The sequence below is a fragment of the Peromyscus maniculatus genome, chromosome 8 (assembly GCF_049852395.1).
Source record: "Peromyscus maniculatus bairdii isolate BWxNUB_F1_BW_parent chromosome 8, HU_Pman_BW_mat_3.1, whole genome shotgun sequence".
NCBI lineage: Eukaryota > Metazoa > Chordata > Mammalia > Rodentia > Cricetidae > Peromyscus > Peromyscus maniculatus.
Genome location: NC_134859.1, coordinates 62,538,982 through 62,558,121, shown reverse-complemented (window position 1 = coordinate 62,558,121; position 19,140 = coordinate 62,538,982).

Genomic DNA, 19,140 nt, shown 5'->3' with positions numbered 1-19,140 from the left:
TGCCATGGGAGTGCTGGGAATTGAACCGATTCCTCTGGAAGCGCATCCAGTGCCCGTAACCACTAAGCCATCTCTCCAGCCCTTTTACAAAATCGAATCATGTATCATAAAAAATACCCCCCACCCCCCACCCCCCCACACACACACACACCCGGCTTCTCTCTCCCCCTTCCCTGCCTCTCTCCTCAGGGCAGGGCATGCTCACACAGCAGGGAGCTCTCTGCCACTGAGGCGCCCCGGCCCCACACTGCCTGTGGCCAGCGTCTTCACATAACGATGCCCACAACTTCCCGAGCCATTAATTCTTCATCCGCATCATGTTTTGCAAAAGCTGCACTGTTTCCTTCTGCAGATGGCCGAGCCTGATTAATTTTTCAAGTCTACACCCCCACCCCACCCCACGCACGCTTTTAAGCTATGCCTGCCAAGTTTTAGCCCATTATAAATAAATGAGCCGCACTGACTTTTCCTTTTAAAAATCCTGAAAACAAATCATTCTGTGCACTCCTCTGCTGCTAAGTGCACAGCCTCGTCCTTTCATTCTGTCTGTTTTATGAATTGGACTGAGGGGTGCTCTGCAGTTTACTAATGAACGCTTAGCTGTTTTTTGAACTTGAGAATATACTGACAAAGGCCAAGGAGGAGGACCTCCAAATGAGAAGATGAGCAAGGCTCCCTTTTAAAGCAGGCCAGAAAGCCAGGTGTAATGATGCAGACTTGTAATTCCAGCGCCTGGGAGGCAGAGGCAGGAGGCTTGTCTTGAGTTCAAGGCTAACCTGGGCTACCATTGAATACAAGTCTGTGTCGATTAATTAATTGGTTAATCAGTCAGACAAGTGAAAGGAATAGGCCCCTTTTAAACTCAGAGCCTCCAGCATTTGGGAAGTTGAAGTTAAAGGCTAGCCTGGGCTACATAGTGAGGGCTATCACAAAAATAAATAAAAATAAAAGACATACAGATAGTTAATGAAGTGTCTCGCATACCTGAAGCTCTGTGTTCAAGCCCCAGTACCACATATGCCTGTAATCTGAGCATTCAGGAAATAGAGGCAGGAGGATCAGGGGTTTGGGGACATTATTGCTAGGTTGGTCAGTTGTTTCTTTGGTTAATTGATTGTTGGTTTGGGTTTTTATTTTGTTTGTTGGGTGTGTGTGTGTGTGTGTGTGTGTGTGTGTGTGTGTGTGTGTGTGTGTGTATGTATGACAGGGTATTACTATGTAGCCAAGGCTGGCCTCTAATTTTCCTGCCTCTGCCTCCCAAGTGCTGACTCTAAAGCGTAAGCCACCATGTGGAGCTTAGGCTGCCTTTTACTCTCAAATCGAAACTGCTATAAGCCATGCTGCTCTGAACATTCTAGAGAAGGAGCATGTGAATATTCAGTCTCAGGCTGTACTATTGATAGGTCTTTTTAAATGGCCATCCCAGTCTCCATTTCAACCACCAATGAGTGACCATTCCAGTTCTGACATGCTCCAGTGGTTTCTTCCAGGAGCCATACTGTTGTGTTTTTCATGTTTAGGGCTCTTATTTTTCTGCAGTTGATTTCTGTCGATGATGTGAGGCAGGAGACGAGACTCCCTCTCCTATGGAGAGCCTTCCTGCCCTCACTGCACTGGGAATCCAGTATATCCGTCTCCTCCTAGATGTTCCCATCTTTCTCACTGGTCTATTTTCCTACTCCTGAGCCACTACCACATTATCATAATTACTAAAATGGTATGATGTATCTCGACATGTAGGTGCATAAATCTTACACATATGTTCATCTTGCCCAGGGCTGTCTGGGCTACTTCTTGATCCTTTGCAATTTTATCTCCATTTCAGAACATCGTAGGTCCCTAGAAACCCTGCTGGATTCTGGTTTGGGTCTGCCTGCTTCTGCAAATCAACTGGAGCACCAGCTCTACAGTTTGACCACCGACCAGCCACACACATTTCTCCCTCCCATTGCCTTAGATCTCGTTAATACTCGTGGCCTTTCATTGGTGGAACTTGTGACAGGGTCCATGCACAGTCCCTTAATAGCCTGCCTGTCAATGGGGACAAGAGACAGGACATAAAACCATGGGCTTACAACTCACACTCACAAGGATGACCGCTACCAAAGGAAATAAATGGTAAGGTCTGGTGATGATGTGGACAAACTAGAAGCCCTTGGACACTGGGGCCAGGGGTGATTCCAGCACTGGGGAGGCAGAGCCAGGCGGATCTCTGTGAGTTCAAGGCCAACTTGGTCTACAGAGCAAGATCCAGGACGGCCAGGCCCACAGGGTGAAACACCCTGTCTCAAAATAGATAAAATAGAATGCATTGTTGGGGGTGGGGATATAACTCAGTGGTAGAGTGCTTGCCTAGCATGGACAAGGTGCTGGATTCAATCACAATGCTGCAAAAAGTGATAAGAAAAAAATTAATTAGTTAAATTAACTTGAGACAGCTCAGTAGAGAAAAGCACTTGCCCCACAAGCCAGATGATCTGAATCTGAAGCCTGGGACCTGAACAGTCCTATTTGGTGGCACGCACCTGTTACCCCAGCATTTGTACAGGGGGATGGGAGGCAAAGACAGAAGTGTAGCAGGCTTTCTTGGACCACCAGCTCCCAAGTCATGACACAGAGACTTATTATGAATGCTCAACCTTAGCTTAGGCTTATTTCTAGCTATCTCTTTTTTTTTAAAGCTTCAATTAACCTATTTCTATTCATCTATGCGCTGCCCCGTGGTTTATTTACCTCATCTACATACTGTCCATCCTCTTTTCTTGCTTCCTCCCTGTCTGTCTGGCCTCCAGCTGGCTGCCCCCCCACCCGCTTGCTGGCCAGCTCCCCTTTTCTCTCTGCCTTCCAGCCCCACCTATCCCTCCTCTGCCTAGCTATTGGCTGGTCACTTTTTATTAGACCAATCAAATGCCTTAGGCAGGCAAGGTAAAACAGCAATACATCTTTACATAGTTAAATAAATGCAGCATGAACAAATGCTACACATCTTTACACAGTTAAACAGTTATTCTGTAACACAAACAAATGCAACACATCTTTACATAGTTAAACAAATACTCCATTCCACAGCATAGAAGTGTTACCTGGAGTGTGAAAAGTGACAGAAACAAGAGAGACCGGACCAACAAGGGCAAGGGAAATAACTCCTGCCCTGAGGTCCTCTCACCTCCATACTCAGGTCATGATGTGTGTGTGTGTGTGTCTGTGTGTGTGTGTGTGCGCGCGCGCGCGCGTGTGCGTGTAAACACACACAAATAACAAATATTTAAAAATATTAGTAATAAAATACATAGTCATGAGGCTCAAATGAAAGGTATATGAATGTGAGCAGTAGATTCTCATAAAGCGTTGCTTGTATGACTCTCTTGAGTTTTTTGAGACAAAGTCTCCCTGTCTAGCCTTGGCTGACCTGAAACTCACTAGGTAGGCTTCAAACTCGTAGAGATCCACTTGTCTCTGCCTCCTAAATTCTGGGATTAAAGGTGTGTGCCACCACACCTGATGTATGTGACTCTCTTAAAGAAAGTCTGGGGCCAGTGAGATAGCTCCGTGGGTAATGGAGCTTGCTGCCGAGGTTGACGGCCTGAGTTTGACCCCCAGGACCCACACAGTGGGAGGAGAGAACTGACTCTCACAAGTTGTCCTCTGACCTCCACATCCACACCATGGCAAGTACATGCCACACTCACCCAAAGCATAGGATAGTTAGTGAAAATGATCTGCGGCTCACTATGGGCATGACTCCCGATGCCCATTATCTCCCTCTCCTCCACTGTGTAACAGGGAGGACCGGCTCATCTCTGCTCTCCACCCACATACCCTGCCATGCCTTCATCCTGGGAGCTTCTTGATGTCTGTGTCCCTGAATCCCTCCTTCCATCAGAGAGAAGACTCCAAGGAGACTCCTTCCCTTGAAGGACCATGCGTCTATCAGAGGATGAGCCTCCAGGGCCGGCTTCCCCATCATCTGCTTGGGGAGAAGCCTCTGGGTAAGGGAGGCAGGGCAGAGGACTCTGGGGCACCACCTGCTGCGTCACAAGTTCCTCAGGGACTCCCTTGGGCAGGCAGGACTCTGCCCCTGATTCGAATGGACCGTTTGGGACCACTAATTAGGCCAGGACTGAGCTCCAAGCTGCTAGGAACTTGAGCAGGAATCCAGGGATGAGAACACTAGGGCTTCTCATTAAAGTTGGGAACTGGGTTTGGTGGTGCAAGCCTGGAAACCCAGCCCTCGGGAGGCTGAGGCAGGAGGATGAAAACCTTATCTAACAAACCAAAATAAAACCAGAATTGGGCTGGGGTATAGCTTAATGCAAAAGCCTGTGCCTAGCATGCATAAAGCCCTGGGTTCAGCAACCACAACCAAAAGAAGAACCAAAGATATAGTGTGGCCCGTGGACGTAAATCCAGCCCAGAGACAGCTCTGACTGGGTAATAAACAGCAGTAGGTGACCAGAAAGGAGGCAGACAGGGAAGAAGCCTGACTGGGTGTGGTGTGGAGGGGGGACAGGGGGAGGCTGAAAGACCTATCTGTGCATTTCTTTTAAAGATGTATTTCTTTATTTGGGGGCTGAAAAGATGATTCAGCAGTTAAGGGCAACTCTTGTAGAGGACCTAGGTTCTGTTTCAAGCATCCGCATGGGCTCACAACCATCCATACCTCCAGTTCCAGGGGATCCAATGCCTTCTTCTGACCTCCACAGACATTAAACATCCATATAGTGCACATGCATATATGTAGGCAAAACACTTACACACAGCGACTTGTACCTGGGTCACTGCAAGGTCAGGGACATTGCTAAGCACCGCCAGCCCCTGACCTAAGGATCTTAAATTAGAAGTCAGGGGTTCTCTGTTGGAGCATGGTCACCTCTTGGTGGCACCTGCCCATTTCAGTGGCCATGTCTGAAGCCACTGAGAAATTTGTAGTCTTGAAAGAATGAGACCAAGAGCTGTGTGGAAAGTTCTTTCTGAATTAGCAAGCATAATTAATATTTGTTTGAATGAGGTGATGAATGTATATAATTGAGAGACTTTGGTCCACTCAGCCTCCATTGCATGTTTCCACAATTGCCTGTGTTCTGTAGAGCTTTGCAGTTCAGACGGGCAAAGCCCACACACTGCACCAGCCAGCCAGCCTCCTCGTCTTCACGTGTCATACAAGAACAAGGGTCACCCCATCTTAAAGTCCCTGGGAACTTTGCCTCAGTTCATGAATCAGCTGGCCAGCCCTGGCCCCAGCAGTCAGTCTGATGAACTCCATTTCCTCACCAGCCCAGACTAAGGCTCTCCACAGAGTCCCGGTTGCACAGGCGCTTAGCACTCTGAAACGTCCTCCCAGTTCCTTTGTAATTGAAAGCCTCTTCACAACATGGCCTAGATTTCTGCTTTGATGTTTTCCCTAAGCAGCCGCTTTCATTATTGGATCTGCGGCTCCCATTCAACTCCACTGCTGACCAGCTGTGAGATCTCAAGTCCAGTGATCCTCTGTGATGTATGTACAGAACCTACTGGGGGCCCAAGGATGGAGCCCCCCACCACACACACACACACACACACACACACACACACACACACACACGAGGTAGGGATTTGACAGGAGCCTGCTCCCATTCGGCTCCTCTCAGCGGAGTTCTTGGTAACATCTCACTGTACTATCACCTGTTGGGGACCAACCTTCTCTGTGCCCCCCCTGTCTATCCTGAACCTAAGCTGCCATCCTGGGCATGACCTCAGCCCCATCCCACTTGGGGTGAAGAACCCAGTGACATTCCGGGTAGTAAAATTAGTCTAGGGACCGACAGTATAACTCAGCACTTGCCCCACTAGCCTGTCCAACCGAGACCTACAAAATGGTGGAGGGCTGGAGAGATGCCGCAGGGGTTAAGAGCACTGGCTGTTCTTCCGGAGGTCCTGAGTTCGATTCCCAGCACCCACATGGTGGCTCACAACCATCTGTAATGAGATCTGGTGCCCTCTTCTGGCCTGCAGGCAGAACACTGTATATAATAAATAAACCTTAAAAAAACAAACAAAAAAAAGGTGAAGAGAGAGAAGAGAACGACTCCACCAAGTTGTCCTTTGACCTCCACATGTGTACTGTGACACACATGGCCACACAAATATCGTGTTGCACACACACACACACACACACACACACACTAACAATATTTAATTTAAAAAATGACAATCATGTGGGGAATAAATATAACAAATTAAAAGAAATTAGAATAGGAAGCTGGGTGTTAACAGTCTATACCTGCAACACCAGCAGATGGGAGGCTAAGACAAGAGGATTGCAGGTCTGAGGGCAGCATGACTGCCCAGTGAGACAAGGCAGAAAGAAGTGTCTGAGGGAGGGTTACTATGGCTACGATGAAGCACCATGACCAAAAGCAACTTGGGGAGGTGTAGTGGTTTGAATAAAAGTGGCCCTCATAGACCAGGGAGTGGAAATGTTTTAAAGGATTAGAAGGATTAGGAGGTGTGGCCTTGTTGGAGGAAGTGTGTCAGTGGAGGTGGGCTTTGAGGTTTTAAACGCCCATGATAGGCCCAGTCTCTTTCTCCTGCAGATCAATGTGTAGCTCTCAGCTACTGCTCCAGCATTGTGAGTACTGCCATGGTCCAGCCATGCCCTCCCATGATGATAATGGACTAACCCTCTGCAACCGTAAGCAAGGCCCCCCAGTTAAATTCTTTCTTTTATAGAAGTGGTGTTGGTCGTGATGTCTCTTCACAGCAATAGAACAGTGACTGAGACAGGAAGGGCAGGCTTACTTCACTCATATTCCCACACAACAGTTCGTCAGAAGCAATAAGGACAGCAGCTCGAGCAGGGTAGGAATGAGGAGGCAGGAGCTGATGCAGAGGCCGTGGAGGAGTGCTACCCTACTGCCCTGCCTCCCATGGTTTGCACAGCCTGTGTTACAGAACCCGGGACCACCAGCCCAGTGGTGGCTCCGCCCACAATGGGCTGGTCCCTCCCACATCAATCACTAACAAAGAAAAGCCCTACAGGCCTGCCTACAGCCCAGTCTTACGGTACCATTTTCTCAGACCAGGCTGCTTCCTATCAGGTGACTCTAGCTTGTGTCAAGCTGACCTAAAACTAGCCAGCACAGGAAGGGAGAGAGGGGAAGAGAGGAGGAGAGGGAAGGAGAAGGGTAGGAAGGGAAGGAATCCGTGTGCAAAATGGCAGGAACTGTGTGATCACACCTGAGCACAAACGCTCACCGATCAACCACCATATAGCAAACCGAGCCCCGACTCTGTGTGTGTCCCGTCCCGTCCCGTCCCCCCCCCCCACACACACACACAAACAGCAGACAGGCCCCTGCTCTCAGGGGACTTAGGAGCACAGCAGGAAGAAGCCGGCAGTCAACAAGTCTGCAAGAGGAGCCGCTGTGGGAGGGGCTTCAGGCTCTGAGTGTGAGGAGGTCCACCGAGCAAGTGGGGCAAGGGTCGTCGTTCTCTACTCTGCACGTTCGAATTCTCCCAGTTTGCTGCGGTGAGACTGTATTGATGATGCGAGGAAAACGAAACCCGGGAAGAAACAAAGCTCCCCTCCCCCCAGCCAGGCCCCAGAGAGGCAGATCACGGAGGCCACAAGTACAGAGAGAGTACCCCCCCACACTCCATGTCCCCAAGTCTGCCCTGCTGTCATTGTATTGTGCTTATGATGAAACCCTCCTCTGTCACCCTGGCATGTGTTTACCTCTTGCCTGTTTAACCATCCCAAGAGCAGCTCCCACGGGCCACCATCAAAACATGAGTTCATCCAGCCTGGGGCCCCTAGAGGACAGCCTGGCCTGCCTGGAACTGTGTGTTCCCCTCTCTGGGGAGTGTCTCCACCTCCCAGCCAGGCCCAGGGCCTTCCAGTCTACCCAGCCCCCAACAGATGGGTGGGTACATGAGTAACTTGCCTCTTTGTTGTTACAAAATACCGGAGAAAAGCAACTTCGGGACTAAAGGGTTTGGGCTCAGTTTGATGGTACCGTTCATCATGATTGGCAGGAGGAAGGCATGGCAGAGGGAAGGGGAGGCTGCTGGACTGGAAGCAGAGAGAGATGCATGCTGGTGCTCAGCTTGCTTGCTCCCCTTTATTCAGTCAGGGACCCTAGCCCAAGGGATGATGCTGCCCACATTCGGGTTGGGTCTTCCTCCTCAGTCTCTGGAAACACACACACAGATGGGCCCAGAGGTGTTTCCATGGTGAATTCGAATCCAGTCAAGGAAGGTGATGTGAACATTGACAGGTCTCTAGAATCTGACTTGGGGGGAAAAAAGCCTCCTCTGCTGCCCCAGCCCTGTCCTAGGGACTGGCTTCTCAGCCAGGGGACGGGGTTCAGACTTGGGCCTCTGCATCTGGATTGGCAAGAAGATAGTGTTCAGACAAAGACAGAGTGGGGCCGAGGGGAAACTGTTGACGGGAGCCGGGTGCGCACAGTTCCAGGACCGTGAAATCCACGGCGTGGGTCCTGTGTGGCCCGGTGGTGAGCTGCAAGGGCACTTCCCTGCAGCGTCCCCCGTCCCCCGAGTGGGTAGAGCAGGCCCAGGGCACTCAGCCTCTCTGACACCTCCCAGGCTGTTTCACTTCCCAGGATTCCAGCATTTCAGTGTGTGAGGTTAACATCTGAAGGAGGCCGGCTGCAGGGACAGAAGAGGCCCGTGGCTTAAAAGCTCCGTGAAGTCCAGCGGCCAGAGAGCACTTAGCCAAGGCCTGTCGCAAAGTGGCTCTCACTATATATTCAAAACAAACCCCCTTTTAAAAGCCCGGAGACAAATGCTCAGATATTCACATTGATTGCCTCAGCTAATGGATCACGGGGAATAATCCTTCCTCCCTCATACATTCTTATTTCTTAAATTAAATTATGAATTATAAAAGTAATGTAGGAATAAAGGCTTGCTGTAAGTTTCTGATGATGTGATGTATTTGGAATAAAAACCCAAAGGCTTCAACAAGATATAATAAAAAAATAAATAAAAATAAAAAGCTGGGCATGGTGGTACGCACCTTTAATCTCAGCAGAGGCAGGCAGAGCTCTGAGCTACAAACCTGGTCTACAGAGTGAGTTCCAGGACAGCCAGGGCTATACAGAGAAACCCTGTCTTGGAAAACAAAAAGCCCAAAGGCTGGGTTCCTCACCTCTCCCCGGCCAAGCCCACCCCAAGCCCACCAAGTGCATGGTGCATGGAACTTGCATTGGTTTTGTTTGGTTTTCATTGTGAGGTGCGGGGATGGAACCCTGAAACTCACACACAACAGGCCAGCATCTGAACTGCCCCACCCAGTCCCACCCTTGTACAGAATTGGACAGCTGTCTGAGAGTCGGGGTGAGGGTTGAACCCCCAGACACGGACCTCTGGGACACTGGTCCCCTGCTGGCTACATTCCCAGAAATGTCCCAAGAACACCAAGGTCTCCTCTCACCCAGAAACTTCTGACAGTCCACTATGCAAAAGGGGATCCCTGTTACAAATTCCTGAAGAACCCTAGAATTTAAACCAGACTGAGCTATTTCTAGAAGAAAATCTCCATGCAGTGAAAAATGCAGGGGGCAGGGCAGACCTTTAGGGACCAAGGGTACCCAGGCCCTGAGTGGGAGTGAAGGCTACTCAGCCCCAACCACTCAACATCCCAGCCTGACCTTCGCCCCAGCAGGCATTCTCAGGGAAGAACAAGGTTTCTAGCTGAGGCTCTGGTTGCCTGGCACTCTCCAGAGTCATGAGGAAAATGACAGCTATCATTCCCAAGGGATCCCCAACAGTCTGGTCTAGACAGCCTCAGTGCCAGGCTCCTGGCTGTCTGGTATGGGCTTCCAGCCCCATCCAAGAGCAGCTTCCCCCTTCCTGACTCCTGGGTTGCCACAGTGACTGGGTCAGCTGCCCCTGTGGGAAGCTAGGCTCTGGATGTCATCACCGGCCCAGAAGAGCACGGAACTCAGGTGTGAGCAGGTGGAGATGCCCTGAAGTGCCTTCAGAGTTTACAGCCTGGTGTTTAACCTGTAGACAGGAAAACAAGTGGGGAGAACAAGGTTAGACATGGGGATGCCCAGCACTGTGGGGAAAGGCAGGTCAGTAAACCGGAATGGTTCACACAGTACATTCAGCCATTTTTTTTTTTTTTTTTTTTTTTTTTTGGTTTTTCGAGACAGGGTTTCTCTGTGTAGCTTTGCGCCTTTCCTGGGACTCACTTGGTAGCCCAGGCTGGCCTCGAACTCACAGAGATCCGCCTGGCTCTGCCTCCCGAGTGCTGGGATTAAAGGCGTGTGCCACCACCGCCCGGCTAACATTCAGCCATTTTAAAAGGATGTGATCCCAGCAGTTAGCGGAAGCAGGGGCCATTGCGTTCAACCTAATCCGTGTAAGGGAGTCTCAAATAAATAAATAAAGGGTGTTTACAAGAGTTTTTAAATAAAAGAGAGAAATACTTGGGATAGCAAATCTAAAATGGGTTTTGAGGGGGAAATGCCTCTCAAAGAAAGCTCAGCTTCCCACGAACTGGGGAATACTGACAATTCTCTCGACCTTGGAAGGTCTCAGGCCCATCAGCCCACTAAAGGCTCAGAGAAGTCTTCACCACTCTGGCCACTTGCTCAACTTGTTCAATCCAGAGTGTTCTATTGGGTGACAAAGCCCTTTTCTATAGGACAGGGCTGCTGGGGACCTCACGGTCCCTTCTCCTTCCAATGGCACAGCATGTCAGCTGTCACTCCACCTGCCCTGTCATCCCTCCACCCACACCAGGCTGCATCACTGAACGGGCATGAGCCACGGCCCGACATGGCCACAGGAGCACCCCACACTGGCCCAACCGGACCCTGACCTTTGGCCTGGCTCTGACTGGACCCTGACTTTTGGCCTGGCCCTGGCCCTGACTGGACCTTGACCTTTGGCCTGCCTCTGACTGGACCTTGACCTTTGGCCTGGCCCTGACCTTTGGCCTGCTCTGACTGGACCTTGACCTTTGGCCTGCTCTGACTGGACCTTGACCTTTGGCCTACCTCTGACTGGACACCTGCCCTTCCACACACCACAATGATATAAGCGTCTTCCTCAGGTCGCTGATCATCAGGTGGTCCCGTAGCACAGATGTTCATAGATGCCTCCTAACATCCCCCCCCCACACACTGAGAGTATGTGTCCATCTGTCTGTCCCTCTAAACACTGGAAGGTAAGTCTGGAAGCTCAGCACAGGCTGTCACACAGGAGACACTTAGCAACTCTTCTCTCGGTGACTGACCCACAACTAGGGTTGGTGCCGTGGCATATCATGGTCAGAGAACATTAAGCAGAAGTTGGAACCTCTAGGGAAGCTCTTCAAAAGCCACCCACTCCGCGGCCATATGCCCGTATGCCTTCCCCCTTTCTTCCTCCTTGATGCATGCAATGGCTGGAACTATAGCAGCCATCCTGTGGCCACGAGGTAGTCTGTAGCTAGACAAATGCCATGAAGGTGCCTGGGACATGAATGATGACATCGTGGAGGCCTTGAACCTGCCTGAACTGCCTGTGTCTGGACCTTTTCTTTCTTTCCCCTTTCAGTACCAGGGATCAAACCTAAGGCTGGGTCTGAAGTTCCCTACCACCGAGCCATGCACCTGACCATGTTAAATCATTCTTGCTAAGTGAGCACAAGACAATCCTATCCTGTCTACACCAGTGTTTGGAAGGCCTGTGCATGCTCAGCCAAACGTGTTTCCTAATGGATTTAACTAAATCGTCCCTGAGCAGGAGAGGGCAGAAGAGCAGTTTGGAGACTTGTACCTGGCTTCCTTTTAGGCCACTAACCAGCTTCCAAGTCATGACACAGAGACTTATTATTAGTTATGAATTCTTGGCCTTATCTTATGCTCATTTCTTGCTAGCTCTTTTAACTTAACCTGTTTCTCTTCATCTATGGCTTGTCTCCGGCCTTTTCACTTTCTTCCTTTTGTATATCTTACACTGCTTCTCCATGGCTGGCTGGAGGGCATATCCCTCTCTTTCTCCCTCCTTCTCTCCTCCTTCTCTTTGTCTCGTTCATCTGGAACCTAGATTTCTCCTCCTTATTCTCTCTGCCTGCCAGCCCTGCCTGTCCTTCCTCCTGCCTAGCTATTGGTCCTTCAGTTTTTTATTAGACCAATCAGCCTTAGGCAGGCAAAGTGAAATGAATGTAACACATCTTGACATCCTTAACAAAGGCAGCAGAAACAAATGTAACACAGCTTCAAGTTGGTAAAGTAATATTCCACAGCAGAAACAAATGTAGCACATCTTTACATAGTTAAAATGATAATCCACACCAGGGACAGATAACTCAGGACCATCACAGGTATTAAGGACAATGGAATGGAGAGATCTCGGTGACAAATGAAAGGGCCAAATCATTTCTGCCTTAGCCTGCTGTGACCCTGCTGTAACCCTCAGGGATCTGACTAAAGCGTCCATCTGGCAGAATGGGGACAATTAAGTTAGACTATAAGGAAACGCCACCATTTCTTGTACAAGTGGGTTTGGCCTTAGAGTCAGGCATTCTATTGCCTTCAGTAATGTTCTGCTGACCAGAACTGAGCTTAGGGTCTTTAATGTATGAGGACTGAGCTGGCCAGATCCACTGTTATCCTCCTGCAGTAGCAATGTCTTTCCAGCCTAGAGGGAAGCCCCCCCCCCCCACCCCGAGACTAGACTTCAGAAACTCTGATCAGGGAGGAGAAATCACTGCAGGATTCTGGGTGATTCTATAACTTTCCAATGTCTGCCCTTTGATCCTTCCTGCCCACCCCACCCAAAGACTCCCTGGCTTGGGCTCCCCACTCTCAGAGGCAACCACTCTCCTGAAGCACTGAGCAGTCCAGCACGTCCCCTTTCCCAAGCCCTTGGTGACACTGACGGGAACCAGCATTAATTATAAACAGCATGGGCAGTACATTTCACAACCATGGGCTGCAGGGCCGGGGATGCCCCACTCATCCACATTATAGCACAGTCTCCAATATGGCCCTGAGGCTCAGAGAGGCGAGGCTCCGTGTGTCCAGGTGGCTGGCAGCTCCATCCTGGGTTAGACCAATTTCAAGTTGTAGGAGGCCATGCCCATGCCTCCCCCATAGGTGGGAAGAAAAACCTGAGGTTTAGATAGACCCATTAAGACAAGAAACGTAAACCCAAAGCCAGGGGAGGGTGGGGAGGAGCCGGGATGCCTCCAGTTGGTGAACCTCCTATTTCCTTGTCCTGGTGAATTATTCATCCTCGTGGCCAGGCGGCACATCAATAATGCAGCAGGCAGCTGCCTGGGCAGGGCCCAGATTCCAGTTGACCCACTCAGCTGCTAAAGGCTCTGGGGAAAGGCTTGTGCTCTGCTCCGCTTGTGGGGTGTTACTTGAGGTCTCTGAAACCCGGCTGCCCTCGGCGGCGGCTCAGGGTCAGTGTCAGGGGCTGCAGACAGGAAGCAATTTGGGAATGGCACCTGGACCCCTTCTGGGATGGGAATGCCTATTCAGCCAGGAATGCAGGAGGAAGTGAGTCTCCCAAGGTGCCTTCCTCCACCGGCCCCATCTAGTCCTGGAGGCTGAGAAAAAAGGCCCTCTGGAGCCTAGAGCCTTCTTTCGGTTGTCAGTAGAAATTTCTGTCCAGACACCTGCTTGGATTTCCTTCTGCCCTGAGGAAGCTTCCAATACCATCCCTCAGGTATTGCGATCTGGGGATATACCCACCTTGAGCCTCCCACCCTCACACCTGGGCTGCAACCTTACTGGCAAGCACTTTAGAAAGTGGGGTGAAGTTCTCCACTGCTAAGAAACACCCACTAAGCTGAGCTGGGGTTTATCTTGTCCTTCCCTGTGCATCTCAAGCAAGGAAGATGTCTGAGAAGCAAGACTGCCTGGGTGTTCTCAGGTTGTTACAATAAACCCTTAAAAGGAAGGAGAGTAAGAGGGACCAGTGGAAGCAGGGGTACGGTTGGGGAGTAGAGTTCTTGCCGAGCATCTACAGGACCCTGGGTTCGATCCCCAGCACCATCAGGAAAAGACTGAACAGGGAAAGTCACTTGAGAGGAGGACTTTTGGAGAGATGAGGCCTGAGGTGCCTCTCTATGGCCTGAAAGTCTCAGAGGACGGCAGGACTGAGAGCTGGAGACACATGACAAGCACGAGGTTCCAGACTGAGAGCTGGAGACACGTGACCAGCATGAGGTTCCTGAGCTTCGCTCCTGGGCAAACAGGGCTGTGGGTCAGAGGAGGAGGGTGAAAGACAGCCGGGACTTGGGAGCAGGAAGCAGGGACCAGGTTCTAGGATGCACAGGCCTCCAGGCTGTGTCTTAAGACAATGCTATCCATGACCCTCGTATGTATACAGCTCTTGTCCTTTCTGCCAGCTTCCTTGGGGTGGTGGGGAACATCGCCTTGTGCACAGATGGTGTGTTAGTTTCCTCTGTTGCTGTGGTAAAACACCGTGACCAAGTTAGCTTATCAGGAAGGCTTACAGTTCCAGAGGAATAAGAGTCGGTCACGGCAGGGGACCGTGACAGTAGGGGGCAGGCACAGTGGCAGGCACTGGGGTCACGGCAGGGGACCGTGACAGTAGGGGGCAGGCACAGTGGCAGGCTCTGGAAGCTGAGCGCTTGCTCACATCTTCAACTGCAACAAGAAACAGAGAACTAGCGGTGGAGAGAGTCTTTAAACTCTCAAAGGCCACTTTCAGGGACACACTTTCTCATCAAGGCCACGTCTCCTAGGCACCCCCAAACAGCACCACCAACTGGGGTGTTCAAATGCCAGAGCCCATGGGAGACAAGGGAGACCCTCTGTCCTCAGCACAACCTCGGTCATTTGAAACTTCCTGTGTTGAGGGCTCCAGCTTCCCCCTTGCTGGTTCCAAAGTTCCTTCCGGTCCACTCTTACGTTTCCAAAAGTTGATTGTCTCAGGCAAATGGTCCCAGAGTCACTTTCAGACCACCAAGCCAAGTGGTGTGGTCACGGTCATCTGAAACAGCCTAGGAAAGACTGAAGACTTGGGCGGTAAAAGAATTGACTAAGACACAAGTGGACGGGAGAGAATGCATTGAGACACATCACGTGAAGGCAATGGTTAAGTTCCAAGAGGGGATCACTTCACTGAGAGGGCACATCACCACAGAGACGGGGTGGAAGTACTTTCATAGCAGCTGAGGGGGAGATTCCCCATTCTTATCATCCAAGGACCGCTGTGCACCCCGGTATCTGGGGGACAGGCAGCCCTCTCACTGTCTTATCGAGTGGTAAATTTCACAGTGAGAGTCGTTCTTCTTGAGACTGGCCATTTGTGTAGATGTCCTGGGTCCCTGGGGTCAGGCTCTAGATGTCTGCATAAGACACCCCCACTCAGGTTCCAGAGGGCCCCGGCCTGATCGGTATAGTATGGGCCCTTGCTTCATGCTTGCCTTTGTCTCTGTAACCCTAATAACGGTGCCCCCGTAAGGGCCTGTTCACCGAAGTGTTGCTGGTGACATCACCCTGGTGGCATTTCTCCTTACTGGGGACCTTCAGGGATTGCGTTAATGCTCTTTAAAAGATGGCTGTCTTGCAGCCCTAAGGCAGAGGTCATATACCATATGTGATGGTCTTATACCCAGCCCTGTAGTGACGTACATTAAAATGTCCAATTCTCCGGGAAGAGAGGGCAGGTTCCCAGGCTCCCCAGCTCCCCAGCTCCCCAGCCAGCACCTGTCTCTTATTAGGAGAAAGGAAATGCACCCATACACAGAGAGAAAGACCCTGCCCAAAGCAGAGGGGGCATGGAGGAAGCCCGGCCTCTCCCCCAAGGCTGGTGTTTCGGTGTGGTTTGGTTTTTTTATGTCTTTGAAGGATCTTCCTCCCCTAATTGAGGGCTGATCAGTTTGAAGAACGTCTAGGTGGTGGCTGATTGAGCCACAGCTGTTGTGTAAATGTGTCCTGACGAGGCTTTGAACTTATTGGTCCATCAGAAGGGGCCTGTATTCCTGGGAGGAAACGCCCCCAAGGCCTTTGTTTCAAGCTGCTTTAGTCACAGTGCAGGAGGGTGAGGAAGAAGCCTGCCATCTTAGAAGTTGTCCATCTTTCCTTTTTTTTTTTGTTTTTGTTTTTTTGTTTTTTTCAGGGCAGAGTTTCTCTGTGTAGCTCTGACTGTCCTGGAACTTGCTCTGCTGACCAAGCTGGCCTCGAATTCACAGAGATTCATCTGCCTCAGCCTCTGCTTCTGCCTCTGCCTCCCAAGGGCTGAGATTAAAGGTGTGTGCCACCACTGCCGGGCTGTTGATCTTTATGGGGGCTTTTTAAGGCCTAGAGGGGCCCCTGTAACCCATACTGCTTTTATTTCCTTTAAAAAGAAAGAAAGGAAGGAAGGAAGGAAAGAAAGAGAAAGAGAAGAAGAATCAAGAGAAGGAGGAGGAGAAGATAAAGAAGAAGATGAAGAAGAAGAAGAAAAGAAGAAGAAGAAGAAGAAGAAGAAGAAGAAGAAGAAGAAGAAGAAGAAGAAGAAGAAGAAGAAGAAGAAGAAGAAGAAGAAAGAAAAAGACGAAGAAAAAAAGTAGCAGCAGCAGCCTGAAGTGGTGGCTTGGGAGGCAGAGTCAAGTAGATCTCTGTGAGTTCAAGGCCAGCCTGGTCTATAAAATGAGTTCCAAGACAATCAGGGCTATACAGAGAAACCCTGTCTTAGGAGAAAACTTTTTTAAATTTTATTTTATGTATATGAGTGTTTTCCATGCATGTATATGAGAGAGGCAAGCAGATGCCATAACAGGCTGCTCACTCAGTCTTCTGTCAGAGATCAGGCCTCAGTTTCAGTTTCCTGAGACTGAGCAAGCAGTTCCTGTGAGAACCATGAACCGTGGACAATCAATCTTGAACACCCCTGACAGCAGGGATGAGGGAGATGGCATGTACCAAGCCTGGGCCATCCCTTACGGCGTCTCAAGGCAATGACCAGAGACAAATCTTCTATCCCGCCTTGGAACTTGACCAAACTTACCCAACGATGGTAAAGCTGTAGCCCTAGCCAGCCCCTGCTAGCCCTGGCCAGCCCCTGCTAGCCCTGGCCAGCCCCTGCTAGCCCTGGCCAGCCCCTGGCCAGCCCCTGCTAGCCCTAGCCAATTAGAAATGTACTAACATAGATGCCACTTACGTAAGCCAATCATAGACAGGATGACGTAACTGCTTCTAGAACTCCTTTAGCTGTGTATAAAAGGAGCCTGGGAGTTTCTCTCAGGGTCACCATTTTGCCTTTGTGTCCAATGTGCGGTCTCAGCATGCCGGAACTCTTACTCTTGAGATAATAAACACCTGCTGATTGCATATGTGTCCAGTGGTCTTTTGTGGGACGTCTTGTGGACCCTAACTGTATGGAAAACATGTGCAGGCTTGGTGCCCATGAAAGTCAGAAGAGGGTGTTGGATCCCCTGGAACTGGAATTATGTACCGTTGTGAGCTGCCATGGGCAGTGGATATCAAACCCAGGTCCAGCCAGTGCTCTTAAGCCCAGAGCCTTCTCTCCAGCCCCCACCCTACTTTTCCAAAGACCATTCTGCTTCTCCATTGTTTCTCCCTGTCTAACTCTGTGCCTCTCTGAGTCCTGATTCATCTCAGGACGATGAATGAGCTCTCTCAGAGGTCTTAGGAGGGTTAAGATGATGCTGGCACCCAGTATAAGGAAGTGCTAGCCTCAGCCCTACTTGACTGAGGGTCTACAGTAAGGAGAAATGCCACCAGGGTGATGTCACCAGCAACACTATGGTGAACAGGCCCCTACGGGGGGGCACCGTTATTAGGGTTACAGAGACAAAGGCAAGCATGAAGCAAGGGCCCATACTGTAACAATCAGGCCGGGGCCCTCTGGAACCCGAGTGGGGGTGTCTTATGCAGACATCTAGAGCCTGACCCCAGGGACCCAGGGCATCTACACAAATGGCCAGTCTCAAGAAGAACGACTCTCACTGTGAAGTTTACCACTCGACAAGACAGTGAGAGGGCTGCCTGTCCCCCAGATACCAGGATAAGCTCCTGAGGGGGCCACTCTCCTGATGGCTTCATCTGACCTCCTGGGACAGGCCACTAAACTGCTGCCATCACCGATCCAGGCAGCTCCCCAGCCACAACAAAACCACCCCTTCCTACCTAGAGCTTTCCTGGAGATCAAAGATCACGTGATCCAGGAAGCCTGTCTTTTTCATCTTTGTGTCTCTGGGGGTCCAGTGCCGGGCCTGATACACAGGAGGTCTTTAGTACAAGTTTGTGATGAGAGGGAGAGAGGGAGGGGCCCCTCAGGAAAGCCCTCCTCCCCGAGTCCCCCCCCCCCTTCCCCTTCCAGGCAGACTCTGGGACTTCCTCCTGCTCTGGAAACCCCACACAGGTCCCCATGAGTATGCGCTGTGTGTCTTCCTCACCCACTGCCTCACTTCACACATTCACGTCCCATGTAGGAGGGAGGGTGCTTGTTACACAGATGAGGACTGAACGTGAGACCAGGTGGAAGGGGAGCTAGCTGCTAACCATGTAGTACCCCATCGACCCCACAGGAAGCAGGTCCCAAGGAAAGGGGTGTGACTAGGATACTATAAAGGCAGGGGGAGGTGTGCATGTGTGTGTGTGTGTGTGTGTGTGTGTGTGTGTGTGTGTGTATACCTGTGTGTGTGTTGCTGGGGATTGAGCCCAAGGCATCACATGTGCTAAGTAAGTGCTCTACCACTGAGCTGTGTCCCGAGGCTTTTTATATTGAGATGGGACTTCCCTAAATTGCCTAGAATGATGGGTTTGAGATTATTCAACAATCAAGTTAGTCTTGAACTTTCAATCCACCTGCCTCAGCTTCCCAGGTAGCTGGCATTACAGGTTTGTGCTACCAGATCTACCTTCGGGATGGTTGTTCATGAACCCCCCACACATGTGTATAGCGCAGGTAGACTAGGCACTGATTTTTTTCTGCAGCAGAAGGAAGCAGGGCCTCCAAGCACGGGCGTGGGCAATCCTCCTAAGGCACGGGGAGAGAAGGACTAAGCCTCCAGCCAGCCTCATGGGCCATGTGCACTCCAGCTTCAGTTCTTGGGTGATAGGTAGGCCTGAGGTGGTTGTGGAGGTGATGTTCTCATCTTGACATGGATTATTTCACTGGATGCTCACACTTCAGATCTGATAAGGCTCAGAGGGGTTAGGA